The 16,740-nt window shown below is 32.7% G+C and overlaps 1 protein-coding gene across 1 annotated transcript in view; it reads left to right on the top strand.

Annotated features, from left to right (window-relative positions):
* The first annotated feature begins 6,056 nt into the window (after nt 1-6,056).
* Nucleotides 6,057-16,740, top strand: part of LOC129230352 (uncharacterized) — a 93,931-nt gene continuing 83,247 nt past the window's right edge. Inside the window, exon 1 of the mRNA XM_054864750.1 lies at nt 6,057-6,350. The gene's annotated coding sequence lies outside the window, so the exon portion shown is untranslated. The remainder of the gene's footprint in view (nt 6,351-16,740) is intronic.

A 16,740-nucleotide genomic window follows, 5' to 3' on the forward strand; every position in this document is an offset into this window, starting at 1 on the left:
TTCTTTTCTTCCCCTTCACACATCCCGCCCGTCATGTTTAATTTTTATCATTTTTTATCATTTCGGGCGCCATCTTTTCTTTGTTTGGGTTTTATGCGTTTTTAGAGACGATGCCAAAAGCGCTAAAAGAAAGGAATGAGGGGGTACAATTTATTTTATTTCACTTGTAATCATTACGTTTTTCTCGAACTTTTTGCACAGGTTAGGGTGGAGCATGAAGTGAAATGCGTGACTCGAAACCAGCAATTAAGCCAATCGACGCGGCACAGACGATTTCTGGGAGAACAGGGGGCGTGAACGGGAATGGCGCTTAACAAAGAAAAATTGAGGTCAGTTTCTAATTACTAGAACCCCCCACATTTGGGGTTCAAATCCTGTATCAAGTGCCTGATCGAATTATTTATTGCGATTCGTAATTTGTGGCTGTAAGGGAGGAGATTGCAGACGTTTAAACTTTTGATCGTTTTACAGGTGTGGAACTTTTTTCTTCTACTTGTAACACTGCTGATCGTGCATGATTTATAGAAAATTTTCACTGCTTGTGTATATGCGCGTTGTGTGCAATTTCTCATTAGAAGACGATTTTGTTTCCTTGTTATTAATGTAGCAAACCTCTCCTTGAATTAGAAAGAAGCTTTCTTGTTCTGACAAGTCATTCGATTGCAGAGATAATGGATATAAGTTATAATTTTATGCATTGTCTTAATTGACGCTGAAAAACAAAGGGACCCTATTACTAATCTTTGTTCGCATGAAAATGGAGAGCAACAAGAGGTGAATCTTCAGGCTTCTTCATTTCAGCTGCTGAGAGGCAAGGACCGATTTGTCGAGAATGATGCCATTTTTCCGTGCGAAATAATGGTTTTATATTCATCATTTTCTTCTTCAGCTAACCATTTTTTACTGCGCACTCTAGTCAGCTTATGTAAAAATCGGACCTTTTTTTAATTAAAATTATGCCAAAATGTAATTAAAAATCTTTATTATAAAAAAGAGAGTCGGCATATCCAAAGTTTTTTTTTTTTTTTTTTGACTTAACATTCCATTCTTTACTGTTCTCACTGCTGTTGGGGAAACTGAAAATAGTACCCTATGGTACAAATCATAAAAACTAATTGTTTAGAAAATTCAAAAAAAAAAAAAAAAAATCCTTTTCTTCAGAAATCAGACCCAGTTGTAAACAAAACGCTTTGAATTTTTTTTTAAAAAGAAAGAATTTTTTAAGTTTTTAAGCGTTCAGAAACATCAAAACAGCTCAATTCATTTAAAGAAAAAAAAAAAAAAAGGAGGAAGAAATCACAACTCACGCTTTGTCCACATAATTTTTTGAAAAAGATTTTATTTCTCTCTTGAATAGCATTTGGTGTACTACTTTTTTTTCTGTTTTAAATTAGTAGTTTTTTCTAATGATTTATAGATAAAAAAAATTTGAATTTTGCTGGATTTTGGAGTAAATTGGCCTCCCCTCCAGAGGGCCCTGAACTTAAACTTTTGGGTGAGGGGAAATTCTCAATTTGCCGAATGGAAAGCCAAATTTTTGCTGAATGATGATGATTTTGCTAAGTCGTCAGGCAGAATTTTGCCAAATGATGTTGATTTTGCTGAGCCGTCAGACTGAATTTCGCTAAATGATGATGATTTGGCTGAGTCGTCAGATAGAATTTTGACGAATGATGATGATTTTGCTGAATCGACAGACAAAATTTTGCCGAATGAGGATGACTTTGCTGAATAGTCAGGCAGAATTTTGCCAAATGGGGAAATTTTTGGAAGGCAACAGGGTCACTGCGACCTCTCGTGATCTCCCATTGGGGCACCAATGATCCCTCTCTTTATTTTCCTTCAAATTCCTATCAAATTCATGTTTCATCGCAATTTTATGCCGTGTACTAGCTGTGCAGTAAGAAAATGAGTGTTACAAAGCATTGTTTTTCGCTGTTATGAAAGATAAGTCTGCTCATTTTACTTATTACCCGGATTTTGATTTATCCGGATTGCTTTTGATCTCCAGTTAGTCCGGATAAATGAGGTTGTACACGATATCGAATTATCCAGAATGAAGAGAATGTGTGAAAAAAAGCAAAAGGTGTGAAATTGAAATGGGATTGAATTATTTTAGCAGGAAATACACTAATTTCTGGTAATTAATGTGGTAAAAAGGAGCTTTTAGATAAAACTAAGTGCAATATATTGCTTTTTTTAAAAGAGATTAAAAAAAAAAAAAACTTTCTGCATTTGTGGTGCTTATGAAGCGACTCTTCCATTTTCTACCGGAAGGCATAACTTTCGTTCTTGTTGTTGTACAGTAAAAAAGAAAATATCGAAAGAATATACATAATCGGTTGATGTCATACCGAGTCATTCTAAATCAAATGATGGGATGTGAAGTAATTTTGGCAATCAAATGATCAACAATCAAAGAAATCTCTACAGTGATTTCGGAACCAAATGAATATTTTGAGAATCAAATTGAATTTCAGAATCAAATAAGGATGTCGAATGATTTCGGAATCGAAGAAACAACTCTAGTTTTGGCAAACAAAGAAAGCTGGTGGCGGAAACATTGGTACCTAATTGAAAACTATCGGTTGTTTATGAAAATTTCAGAACATAGTTTTCGATTCGCACCATTGAACACAGCAACGGGCATCATGGATCCGTTTCACGAGCCACATACGGTCCGCGGGCGGCAGGCTGGGCACAACTGTTATAATGTAAATTAATCATACATATGAGTTCTACTTCTATTACAATGTCGCCAAATTTGCCTTAGTTTCGACACTATTTATCAAAATGTTTAATTGTTCTTTGGAGGAGGCGAGGGGGGGGGGGGGCTCGAATATAAAGTTCGTGTCCATTGTCCTCAAAAGTTATAGTTGGGCTCTGTTGTCACGTAATAGACAGTCGCAAATTGGCACCATAAGTCACTGCGATCGCTGGCTGTTGTTGGTTCAAGCATGTCAACTCTTCTTATACAAAGCAATTCTCGCCAAAAATGGATAAATAGCATTCTCTCTCCATTAGAACTCGGTCACGAAATGGAATGTCACATCAATCTCAAACGAAAAGTCTTTAAAGTTAGTGATTAGGAACACTTTCAAATTATGTATTTAAAATGCATTACTCAGGAGTGCCCATCCCCCCAAAAACGATGGTGTACCCCCCACCTTGAAATGCTAAGGAGTACCTCAAGAACAAGAATCCTCCCTCCCCCCAAAAAAGAGAGAAAAAACCATCTCAAATTACAGCCCCCTAAAATTTCAACGCGTCATAACCCCCCTCTGGGAACCCCTGCATTAGTACTTTCAAGGGGGGGGGGGGGAGAGAAAATATTTCAATTGTGAAGCCATATCATATTAAATTAATTATTTTAATAAACTATTTACAAAAGTTAATGAAAATGAGATTTTCCTTTCTTTTTGGTCGATTTTATCTTTATTGAAAAATAAGGTGCCTGTGGGCCCCACACCATCTTCTCAGGCCCCTCACTTGTTCAGATAGAATAATGAATAGTTTCTAGCAATAAATGAATGAATATTAAAAAATCATTCAAAATATATCGTGAACTCGCAGAATCTCTTTTTTTTTCTTTGCTAGTTTTGAAATTTGCATTTTGCGAAAAGTCCTTGACTGATGCTAAAAATAAAGGTCTTATCTAAATTCAGCGATCTAAAATAAGTAAGAATCGTTATTAAAAGTTTAGAGACCAAACTTAGCAGATAAAAGTAATTGCCCAGCTTTATTACTGCAGATAAAACTTTCATTCCCAGTCCATTGAAACTAACTGAAATTAAAAACTTAAACAGTATGGAAATAATTTTCTTAAAAATTGCTCAATGCAATAAAAAAATGACATAGTCGGGGTTTCCTTTTAGGGAAGCCAGAACGGGCAATATAGCCCAATCTATCCTGCTCAATAAATTGAAAGGTTAGCAAAGATTAGAAGGCAGTTTAGAGGTTAAAACCTTGAATGCAGTTGAAAACCTCATCGGAGAGCGCAACGTTAGATTCTAAAAAATTATTAGAAGTTTTGAAAATCGAAAAAATTGGTTCTTTTATTCTGTTTTAAATCTCTACCTATTGATTTTTAAAACTTTCTGCCGCTGAAAAACGAACAACAACAAGATCGTCTTCTGGTCGCAATCATGACGCGGACTGAATGGCTCCCCTCTTGAGAAGAGATAAAATGGAGAGAGTAAAGACTTTCACTCGTTAAACAAAGATCCCAAGTTACGTGATAGATTTTAAAGCAAATCATTGGGAAGAAATCAGGTTTCTTTCGCTAATTTCATGCAAAACGTGTCAACCATTTGTCGTTGTCGAGTCACGTGACTTGGAGTCCTTGCCTCAGCTTTTGCTAAGCAAATTATTGGACTTGTTCCCTCCATTGCTAACTAAACTCCCCTAAACTGCTCTAGGACTCCCCCTTGCGGAGATAACGATTTATTACCTTGAGACTGGGGAAACACAACTGCTTGTGTAAAAAGTATAAAAAGCTATACAGGATCTATCTTTGCGGCTGGTGCACTTAAAAAGTGCAGGGGGGGGGGGGGAGGGAGTGTCAAAAAAGGTGTGTGTAAAGGTTAAGGGGCGGCACGGCACCAGTAAAACTGTTTTTTTTTTTTTTGAGCAATCGTGAATTGCCTATTATCTTCTCTTGACCAAAGTTGATGTTGCTCTGATTTTTCAGCTTGCCATGACGACGAGAATAAGCTAACTCGCTGTTATTAAGAGGACAAAATTTATTAAAAGGACAAAATTTCGTCACGATTGTTACAAATCATTTGCGTTCATTCAAGGCTTAACTTAAGCAGATTTTACTTTTAAAATGGAGAGGTGGGAGGGGGGGGGGGAGGGTGTAAAATTATGTGTTTTCAGGAAAAACATCAACGTGAATGAACTTAAAAGGAAAAATTTCCAGAAAACTTATTCCTATCATTTAAGATTAATAAGAAATAAAAATGCATAACGTTATTCGCTGCAAATAATCTTTATGATAAGTAGATAAGTGCACGAGTGGATATCGACATCGACCATAAAATCTTTATTTTTATTACCGCATCCTAATCACCATTTTTTTTTCTTTTTTGTGTATATGCCTCGTATAATTTATTCTAGAAAATCACCAGCCAGAATTCGATTGTTGCAAATTTCTTTGCCGTTTCTATTCCATTTCATTTGCAGAAACAAGAAACACAACGAGTAGGGTCCTATCGCAATTCGTGATTGCGAAACATTTAATTTGAATTCAAGACATCAAAATTTCAAATAAATACTGGATGCTAGATGTTTCATGTTCTTTTTCGCAAAATTGGGCTATATTATTGAAGTTCAACATTAATGATGAAATGACCTCAAAGAATAAATAAATAAATAAATAAAATAAAATAAAAATATATAAATAAATAAATAATTAATAAATAAAATAAATAAATAAATAAAATAAAATAAAAATGTGGCGTATGGCTTCAAAATACGGGACGGATGGTAACCGTAGACTCTCTCCCTATTCAAAGTTTCATTCTTATGAAATAACATGAGAAAAGTTCATTGATTTGAAACTTTTACTACGTTACCTTTAATTTTTGTGCAATAAGTCAATTCGCCGTGTAAAAAGTCATTTTTCAATGGATCGTGAATTTTTAACAGAAAATGAGGGGGCGTTCCCCCCCCAGTAGGAACTACTATGGCATCTATTAATTCATGTAAAATTCCAGTATTTTTGCAACTTTTCAAAAGTACATATTGAAAGTTTTTTTTATTGTTACAAGTCCCCAAAGCTATGCTAAGGATTTACCCGTACTAATTTGCATTTTTCCCCGTCATGTTCGGAAAAATATCCAATGAAGATTGCAAAACATTTAGTAACAGAAAAGAAAAAAAAAACAGAAAAAAATGTTAAAATAATATGCAAAGAATATATTTTTTACTTAAAAAAAAAGAAGAGAGAAAAAAAAAGCTGAAACACAATCTATTTTTCGAGAAATAATCACTAGCGTTTGGCGAACGCCAAGCTCGCCAGGAGAGAAACGAGCTGTTTTGTTGTGTTTGGGAGAGCTGTATGTGTGAAGATTTGACTGAAAGTTAACGATTTGAAATTGTTATTGTTCCTTCTGTGAAGGTTTTATGGACTGATTGTATCGTATGTTTGATGGAAAATCAAGAATTGTGAATTGTCTTCGAGTTCAGGTTAGAATATTCATTCGAATCACCGATAGGGAAATAGAACAATTTAAGCCTACCAGCTGTGATAAGTTGTCAAAATGATGTCGCTTTCGAATTGAAGAAAATTCCCCATTCAGAGTTGTTGGGAGAAGAATGTTTTGAATATCAAAGTTTTTCTTCTGAAAGTAAGTAACTAACGAGTTCCATTTTTTTGTTTTTATGCACTTATAGGACGCCATGTTTCGTAATGAATTTAAAGGGAACAGTCATTTCACATTGTGGACTTTCTCTATGAAAAACTGTGGCGCCATCTATTTTTCATGATCTGAACGCTTTCTTCCGAAACTGTATTAATGAATTAAAAAAAAGTTGTACTGAAAAAAAAAAAAAAAATGTTTTCCTCTAGCGTTTATTGTATCTTAAATTTCTTTTTTGTTTCGAAGCACATATCAAAGTTGTACCGTACCCCTTTATAGATTTTGAACTTTTTTTCTACAAAGCAATGGCGCTTGTTTATTTACCTTGTCATTCGAAAAGAATTATGGGAAAAATAAGGGGAAATCAACAGGGCATAGCAACAGTGTTTTTACAAAAAAGAAACAAATTTCAGTATTGCGTCATTTAGGAATTTGCGTAATTAGTTTTCTTTTGAAAGATCTATATTTTAGAATGCCAATAATAAAATAAAAGTTAGAATTTAATGATGAAAAAAAAAAGTTCTGTTGTTCCACTTTTATATTAGTTTTTTTAGTTGTGAGGGTAAATATCAATCCTATTTGACTGTATAAAATTCAGATAAGAGTTCACGCAAAGAACTTATATATTTTTCCTTTGCTTTTAGTTTTTCTAGAATGTAATTAATGATCTGAAGTTAGTCTCTTCCTCCTTTCTCTGCTTGATATAAAATGAATAAGTAAACAAATCTCTCCACCAGTTACTCTAGCTGTTTGATTGAGTACGGTGCTTTTCATTTTTACATTATTGTTATTTTTTTATTTATTATTTGCATCAAACACAATAAATAACTGCTGTTTTAAATGGCAAAAAAATTACAAATGTTAAAATATAAGAATGTTTTTGCATGAAAAAAATTATTCAACTATCATAAATATCATTTAAAAATGATCGTTGAATAATTTTTTAAAAATCATTTCATTTGTAACTTTTCGCAATGTTCAATCATCTGACATCGCATTAAAAAATGGAACAGTCAGGGTATAGGGTGCAATGTATATGTACTTAATTTCTTGCTTTTTGTAATTTCTTATTTATGACAAAATCTGATGTATGAGATGGAGATGATGGTTGACAAGTTTATAATTCTGTGACAAGCTTTAATTGCAATGATTTTTTTAAAAGATTTGCTGTTTCCAATGTTTTAAATTAAGATACAGAAATTTTCTTTAATAAAAAATTCTGTATGTTCTGTAATTTGATCAGCTATTGACATATTAATATAGTTATTAAAATATCTTACATTTTCTTTCTAAAATGTTCGAAACCAAATCTAGTGGTAAGTTGAACTTTCAATCAGTCAAAATTTTTCTTCAGTGCCAAAAGATATGAGTTGTTGCAAATTCATCCTGTAGCCTAAAGCTGCATTTTGAGGGCTTATACAGCAAAACATTATTTAAATGTCTCTCCTTTATGCATCTCTTACTTTTATATAATGGTTTCATTTTTATCCTGATTCCTTCCTATTCATTTTAACTCAAAAACACACCATTTATATGTTGCAAAACTTTGGTTATAAGTTGTTTTCCCCTCCCTGAAATTCAAAAATTTTCTTCTTGGCAATCTTTTTGGTATATATTAAGGAAGGAATTTTCTCTGGAATGAATGGTCAATTAAGGGGGGGGGGGCTTATTTTGTTGTTTAAAGTACTAGTGAAAACATTTTCATGTATTAATTTCATTCATGATGCATTGTGAAAAAGCAATCAGCATGTCAAACGAATATAAAATAGATAAAAATTTAAATGCCTGCCTGTACTTTTACACACATCATATAATTGAATTTATAAATGGAGATTATGTGAGTAAAAAAAAGTATTAAAGGTATACAATGAACACATGACTTATTTCACTTAATCCTTTTACTTAAAAATCAAATTTATGTCTTTAGTATATTATACAGGGACAGATTTGGAAGTGTGGAGGCCCCGGGGGGCAACAAATGAGTGGAGGCCCCTAATTAGGGTTCGAAAAGATCATCATGTTTTCGAAAATATCTGATACTTTGATATATATCCAAATATTTTGATATATATGTATACATCTGATATTTTCCACCCGTGAAAGTGAAGATATTTTGTAAAAATTTTATTGTGGGGGGCCCCTTTGTTGTGGAGGCTCCGGGGCAGTAGCCCCACCTGCCCTCCCCTAAATCCGGCCCTGAGTATTGAACTATGACGGACTGATTTATATAATATACATAAAAACTGTATTAGAGCTTCACAACTGTTATCTTCTTTACGAATAATAAAGCTGAAAGTCTCTCTGTCTGGAGGATGTCTGGATGTCTGTGACGCGCATTGCGCCTAGACCGTTCGGCCGATTTTCATGAAATTTGGCACAAAGTTAGTTTATAGCATGGGGGTGTGCACCTCGAAGCGATTTTTCGAAAATTCGATGTGGTTCTTTTTTTATTCTAATTTTAAGAAAAAAACTATCATAAATTACGAAATTATCATAACATGGAACCGTAACATGCTCACAAGCCAATTGGCGAGATACGAAATTATCATAACGTGGAACTGTAACGTCGGTACAAGCCAGTTGGCGAGAAAATTCACTGTACATTATTTGTAAATATACAGGCAAACCGAAAGACCTTCAATTTTTCTATTACGGGCGAAGCCGTGCGGGTGCCACTAGTAATTGTATAAATTTGCAGTAGTAGGATTGAACTTGTAAAAATCAAAATTGTCAACATTTCAATTATATAGCTAATTTTCATTTGTACCTCACTTGGCGTCAGTCGATTTAAATATATATTAGAGGCTGTCCATATAAGTGATATCACACTTTTTTCAACTTTTTAAGGTGTCACACTTCACCATACCGCTTTTGTCACATGTCATGCTGTTTTTCCTGAACATTATTAGAAACATTACATAATGTCACTCTTCTTGTGCCCAACCCCCCTTGATGCAAATTGTCACAATTTCACCTCCCCCCTCAAAGCGTAACATCATTAATTTGGCTCAGACCTCCTATTTGTGAGTGAATGTTTTACTTATGACCACAGGCGAATTTAGGACTCAAATCCTGGATGGGGAGGGGGAAGCTTTTTTTTGAGCAACATTTGTTGTAATCCGGACCGAATTTAGACATAACGGGGCCCTAAGCTATTTCAGGCATGGGGTCTCTTGTAGTTCGGACAACTCTTCTGTCGGTGGCGAAAAAGGTCATATTTAAATGCCTCCTTTCCCTCCCCCCCACTATGTAGGGGAAAAGGGGGCACATGTGAACATTATTTTCCTCATTTCTTAATTTCTCAGAAAATATTTTCAATTTCTCACAGAAAAAGGGTCCGCATGATTGAATAGTCTTTTCTTTGTGCCATTGAATTTTTTCAGATTTTTTAAAAAAATATTTCTATACTGTATGAAATTTTTAAAAAATGTCTTCAATTGTTCTCATGTGCCCCTATAGGGGGCAGATGTGCCCCAAAAAAAAAGCTTTGAGGCACATGTGAACAGGATTGAAAAATTTGACGAACATCATATTTCAACGAAAAACTCGTTATAATAAAGCATATACGTATATACTAATTACATTCAAGGGCTTGTAACCTATACTGTCAGTTTGAATTGCACAGTAGGTGTAAGAGAATTAAGAAAATGTTTTTCCGAATTACAGAACTCTGCTAACTTTCAAATTTTAAAGTTTCATAGTATGTTCTAATCAATAGATCCTAAAGAAAAAAGTCTTATAAGACTACTGAATAATACAAAGAATATTTTATTATGTAAAGTATATTCTTGCTATATAGTACGTTTAAGCTTCATACAGAATATGATGATGAATTTAAAAATTTTTCTGAACTTCACTTTTTAGTTAAAGGAAAATATTTTGTCTTTATTTTCCGTGCAAATATTATGTACCACTAAATTTTTAGCCAACTCTTTAGTAATTAATGAATTAAAAAAATAAAAAATAACAAAATAAATAATTAATAATTATGTAATAATAATTGACGATAAATTAACAAACTGATTGCAGCAAAACAATAATTATAAATCTCAACAACTCTTTTAACACTTATAATAAGCCTACACTAATATTATATTTGCGGAGAGGATATGGGAGTTGTTCACATGTGCCCCTACGTGTTGTGTTCACAAGTGCCCCATCATCTACCTTAGAACTAATTTTCAAAAATAAAGAATTTTTAATTTAATTACAAAATTTAAACATTGGCGCTTTTACGCCAAAACTTACGTGAATAATCTTTCAATGGTTTGTAATAATTAAATGTAGCTTATTAACTAGTTTAAAATATGTTTTTACATGAAGAAGGAAGTGATAAAAGTACATCAGCATCTGTTAAAACAAAGAAGCTGTCACCACAGGAACATAAACTGGCTCCTTGCTCTGAAAGTTTGGTTAAATAGTAGGGCTAGTACTGCTATTACTTGAGTACCTTTTGAGATTTTTGCTTCACGTTATCCTAGTAAAACATACCATGATCACATGTGCCCCCTTTTCCCCTATTTGTCTTCTTCCTGTGATACATAAGGCCAAATGCTTTACTTTTTTCGTGTCGTTTTATTAATGTGTTGCTTGCTGTCCTTTTTGGATTGGCTTTAAGAGGATGAATAATCAAGACATGCAAGGCTCCCTTTTAAATAGCGTATAGAATATCCTCAACTTTAAAGGGTTCTAGGTGCAAATTTCGTAAAATAAATGTCAAACACTGCATTTTAAAGATTTATCTAAAGCTTTAAAATCCAGTATTCTATACGCTATTTCCGAGTTTCCCAAACTGTGGTCCGCGGACCCCCGGGGTCCGCGGTGTTATCCAGTGAAAACGTAAACTATAATTGAGATTGAAGGACGAGTAACGATATTTAATTTTTTTTAAAAAAGCACATTTATTTATAAAGAATATAAAAGTTCTTGCTTAAGTACATGCAGGACGCAATATCCCCCTCCCCATGTCGGAATTCTCGGAAGTAAATACACTACACATTAATTTTGTGTATATGAAGAAGTTCATATTGTTTCAAAACTGCCAGTGTAGCGTTTGCCCGAACCATAATTAAAATCCTAATACGCCATAAAAATAAAACTGATATGAAAAATTATCACACTTAAACTAGGCTAACAAAACACTTCAAAAGTTCACTTTTATTAGTAAACTTGTTGTAGAAATGTGGTGATAACATTTTATTCCTAATTGAACTTTAAATAGAATTTTACTTCCATAACTCAAAGTAATAATGTAAGAAATGAGAACCAGACCAGAGCTCTGAAAAAATATACATAACAATGAATAATTAAATAAAAAAAAAAGCATAAAAATATATTAGAAAAAAAATGATTTAACTGTGTCAAATCATTTTTAAAAAAAATCTTTTTGGGTGCGCCTGGGAGGAGGGGGGGGGGGGTCCGCGAAGTTTCTAAATTTTACGGAGAAGGTCCGCGGGGGTCTGAAGTTTGGGAACTTCAGCGCTATTTAAAAGGGAGCCTTGCACGTCTTGATCCTATCAGGGGCGTGCGCAGAGCTTTAGTAATTGGATTGACAAAAATATCGGGAAAAGATGGGCAAACAAAACTTTTTATAAGTTACACACTCTATCGCAAATTAAGATAATACACAGTAAAAATTGTTTTTGGTTTGGCAAATCAGTGTCAGTAGTCTTTAGAGAAAGAGCGAGGGAGAAGAAAAGGTAATACATTTTTGCTTGCTTACTTCGACTGTTGGTACAACTAGTTCTTGATCACGCCTCCAACCGAAACATGGGACTGTACCTTCAAGTCCATTGGCTATAAATTAGTCAAAAAAGAGAAAAAAAAAGAAAAGAAAAAAAGAGTGATTTTTTGAATAAAGATCACGGAAGGCGTGTTGTTACTGTATAAAGTCCTTTCAAAACGGGGGGGGGGAGGAGGGCATTGCCTCCTATGCTCTCCCTATGAGTCCGCCATTGCTTTTGACCCTCCCTTCAAATAGTGACGTCCTCCAAAACTAGAAGCTTGATCTGCCCTTGCTGATCCTCTTCTCTCTAAATAACTGATTACACTTACATTCTATTTCCTACCCAAACATAGAAATGAAATTTATTTTACAATTCCAGTGCAAAAATCAACTAAACACCGAATTATAAAATAAACACTGATTTAGATTACTATACGATGAATTATTTTAAATACCCAACTAATTATATACGATCTCTTAATTTTTAATATCCTTTTGAAGTCGGGGCCTCCTATAAACAACTACATAACGTAACTGACAACCCACCGAATCCTGGATTCAACACTAATTTAACTATACGGGTCATTCCATTCGAATTCAATGAAAATTTTTATTTAGGTAAACCATGCATATCTATGAGGGAATGCAAAGTATGAAAGTTTAAAAACTGTTTGTTGCTTTGTTATTGAAACTAGAAGTTGATGCTTACGCTAAGCTTAAATTTTCGGAGTTCATTGCTGCCAGTTTGTGACTCAATTACTTCATAAGTTACAAACGTACACTTAAAAAATAAATATTTCCAAATTCTATAAACAATTCTCTATTGAGAAAGAGCAAAGTAAAATTTATTCGGATCTTTTTTTTGAATCTGAGATATTAACAAAGATTGAAATTTTACCAATTTACTTCATATTTTAAATCACTCTTCTAGCTCTTTTAATGAAAAAATAAGATTAAAAATGATTCAGATTGAAAAACTATCTATAACTAACTATCTGCTCTAATTTAGTAACTGTTTATGAATTTCTTAATGACGAAATTGTACTTTAAAAAATCGAAAATTTCCAAAAATTTCATTTTTTCCTCTATTTCAGATGTTTTTTTGAAAATGAGGGAAAGCTCTAAATTTATTCAATTTTTTTTACGTAACATATAGAAGTGTCTCTTAGATGCTACTAAATTTTAATCATTGGTATCAGCGTATTTTTGTTACTAGAGTAACTTGAACTAAGGTAAAATTTCATCAGTTACTTCTTTTTATTTTGTAAGTTTAGCAAAACTAATAATTTCTTTCGTGTTTCATTTTCTCAAAAACATGTTTATGAAGTTCATGCTGAAATGTACATTTTTTTAAATTGAAATATATGTTAGTTTTACTCGCTTTTGCATCATTTAGTCGTTTATCTAGTTCTTTGAATTCTCGTAATTTCACATAAGGGTCAATCCATACAGGTTCCATACAATATAAACTACTCATTCATGTCCAAATATTTCTAAGTTATCAAATTAAAATAATTATTTTGAAAATTACGATATGTTTTTTCAGTATAATGTATTATATAGGGCACAACATACGTAATTCAAGAAGGTACCATGAAGTTTTCACACTTTTTATTTCTGTTTTAGTGTGTGAATTGACTAGCAAAATTGCTTAATTTCAAAGACCTGTATCTTTTTTACAAACCAAATACTAAAAACAATATGTATAACATGTATAGTACTTCAATGGAATATTCAATTGGCCAGGAAATTTTTTTTTTAATTCCATCCTCTTTTGGTTTATAGGGGTCTAAAAATGTCATTGTTGACATTTTTCCGATTTTTGAGGGGTTGTAAATCTATAAAGGGTACACACAGCAACAGTTACATATTCTTTTTAGCATGGTTTCAGTGATTAGTTTTTGCCGTATTTCATTTTGTGTTTCTGTCTCCTACGTGAGTTAACCCCCTTTGAAATGAGTAAAATTTTTACATTTGGCCTTGAACTTTAACCTGTTGCCATTATTTTAATTATTAACTTACAGCTACGTAACTCAGCATGTAAGACTATCAGTTTATGCACTTTAACATCAAAGCGCTAAATTAACTGTCATAAATGTAATTCAAATAGATTTTGGCCAAAATGAAAAGGTCTAAAAGTCCCATTTTTGACTACGAAAATCACTTTTGATGACCTCTAAAAAATCAAAGGTCCAGTTGAGAGAAAAAATAAAAGTAGTTTTAAACATCTTCCATATGCAGCTTTTAAGGATATGAATTTCAAAAAAATTAAAAATGGTCGAGCGCACCCATCCGTTGAACCTGTATGGATTAACCCATAAAACAGAAAGAAAATGCTATTTTTCTGAATTTAATTTTACGTTTGGAAATCAAAAACCAATTTCAAGTTTCTTGAAGCAAATAGTAGAAACACAGCTCTATATTCTTGTAAAATTTTAAAGTTGTCTGAATTTTCTCTCATTTGAATTTTTGTGTGTATGTGAAGGGGAAAATCATCATTTTACAAAATGTCACTAAGTTTAAAACTGATTTTGAAGACAAAGAAGTTAAAATACAATTTCAAAAGTAAGGTATTTCTTTTATGATACTTAGCACATTATTGGGTATTAATTTCATCAAAGCTAATGCATTCCTTAAAGATTGAGATTAAAAAATAAAATGCTTTATTATGAGAAAATTGAAATATTTTCCGTTTTTGAAACTCGGTTAAAAGTCAACTATAATAACTTTGAAAATTTTACTGATATCAGATTAATTACCCTACGCCATAGATTGCAACAACATATAACTTTTAAGCTTTCATTAAATAGTTAATAAGATACAAGCCTTTAAAAGTGCAACATTTAGCATTTATGAGAATGCTGTTCAACTTGACCAATTTTCAATCGCATGTAACTCTTCAAATAAAAAATTTTAAGCAAAAATATTTTAGATATTTTTATATAGGCATAAAAGGAACCTGTATACCAAATTTCATAAAAATCTGTTACCATGCAGCCACCACTTTTTTGCGAATTTTGCTCATTTCGTATGGAATGACCCATACGCGAAATTAGTCTTTAAAACTAAACCTACTAAGTTACGTTAAGTCGTAGTTTATAGGAGGCCCCGACTTTAAAAGTTATTAAAAATTAAGAGATCGTATATAATTAGTTAGGTATTTAAAATAATTCATCGTATAGTAATTTAAATCAGTGTTTATTTTTTAATTCGGTGTTTAGTTTAGTTGATTTTTGTATTGGAATTGTAAAATAAATTTCATTTTTATGTTTGGGTAGGAAATAGAATGTAAGTGTAATCAGTTATTTTTTGCTTTTTAGATCCTGGGTATTTTTTGAAGGTGTTTTTTTTATTTAAAAGTAATTTATTTTTTGCTTTTTAGTGGTGTAAATAACACGGCGAGCGTCTCGGAGATTTCCGACGACTGTGAAGAAAGGCTTTTTCAAATGCGTAGCTATGTACAAAAAAAAAAAATGTCTTCATCATTTGTTCAACTTTATCAAAGTTTGCTTTCCGAAAGCAAATGCACGAGTCACTAAAAAAAAAAAAAAATCGCTTTAAGTTTAAATTTGTAAAATTGTAAATTTTAGAATTGTAATATTGTAAATTGTAATTTATGTTTCGCAATTAGTGTCATGTAACTCGTGATAAAAGTCGCATGTTTCTTCACATGGCCTCACTATAGATGAAGATCAAAAATTCCACTAGAATGAATTTTATGTTTGCTTCAGAGAATCCTTGATTCAAAATTTTCATTATCATTACTCTTAATAATATATATTTTTAGTACTTTCTTTAACTATAGGTAAAGAAAGTATAAACCTTTGTTTTATGGCCTTTGTTTATCAATATGTTTTATATTTAATCGTTTGTGAGGGAAATTGCATGAAATTTATTGTTTTACCCTTAACTTTTCACTAAAGAACAAATAGGGTAAATCAAAGATATGGAACCTAAGTTAGACCACCCCTAAACAAAACCACCACTAAACAAAAAAAAAGCATAAAATCTGGTTTACTAAGTGAGACGATATACGAAGTTAATAAAGTATAAATCGGTTTAAATGTGAGTATGATATTTGAAGAGTTCCTTCAATTTCATCAAACCTGAACTTGATTAACATTAGACTGCCGAGGAATTATGCCATTTCAAACAAAATAAGACTTTTCCTTATCGGTACAGGCAGGGACACAGAAATTTTGGAGCCCATCACAAATGACTATTCCGGGCCCATCTCCATATTGTTTACCCCTATATTTCACCGTTAGTTACAAAAATATTGGGCCCCCTCCAGGCTCGGGCCCAGGCTAAGAGTTTTCCCTCCCCCCTCCTTGTGCACGCCCCTGGGTACAGGTGTCTTCGAGTATTTATGGAACATTGTACAAAGAAAAACAAATCCGACGAGTACAGAACCTCCTCCTTTTTTTGAAGCCTGCTAATTAATATAACCCTAATTTCAAATTGAACTGGCGGCATCGTGAAATAGTAAATCCAGAATATTGGTCAAACTTCAGAAATCATACACTGTTATAATGTATATAATTAAAGAATATAAATTAAATCGTGGGAGAGGGGTGTTCTGTATTCAATTCCTCCTCAATTGAACACTAAATATATTTAAAAATTGGAATATTAAACAAAGAACTTTATATT

The sequence above is a fragment of the Uloborus diversus genome, chromosome 9 (genome assembly GCF_026930045.1).
Source record: "Uloborus diversus isolate 005 chromosome 9, Udiv.v.3.1, whole genome shotgun sequence".
Lineage (NCBI taxonomy): Eukaryota > Metazoa > Arthropoda > Arachnida > Araneae > Uloboridae > Uloborus > Uloborus diversus.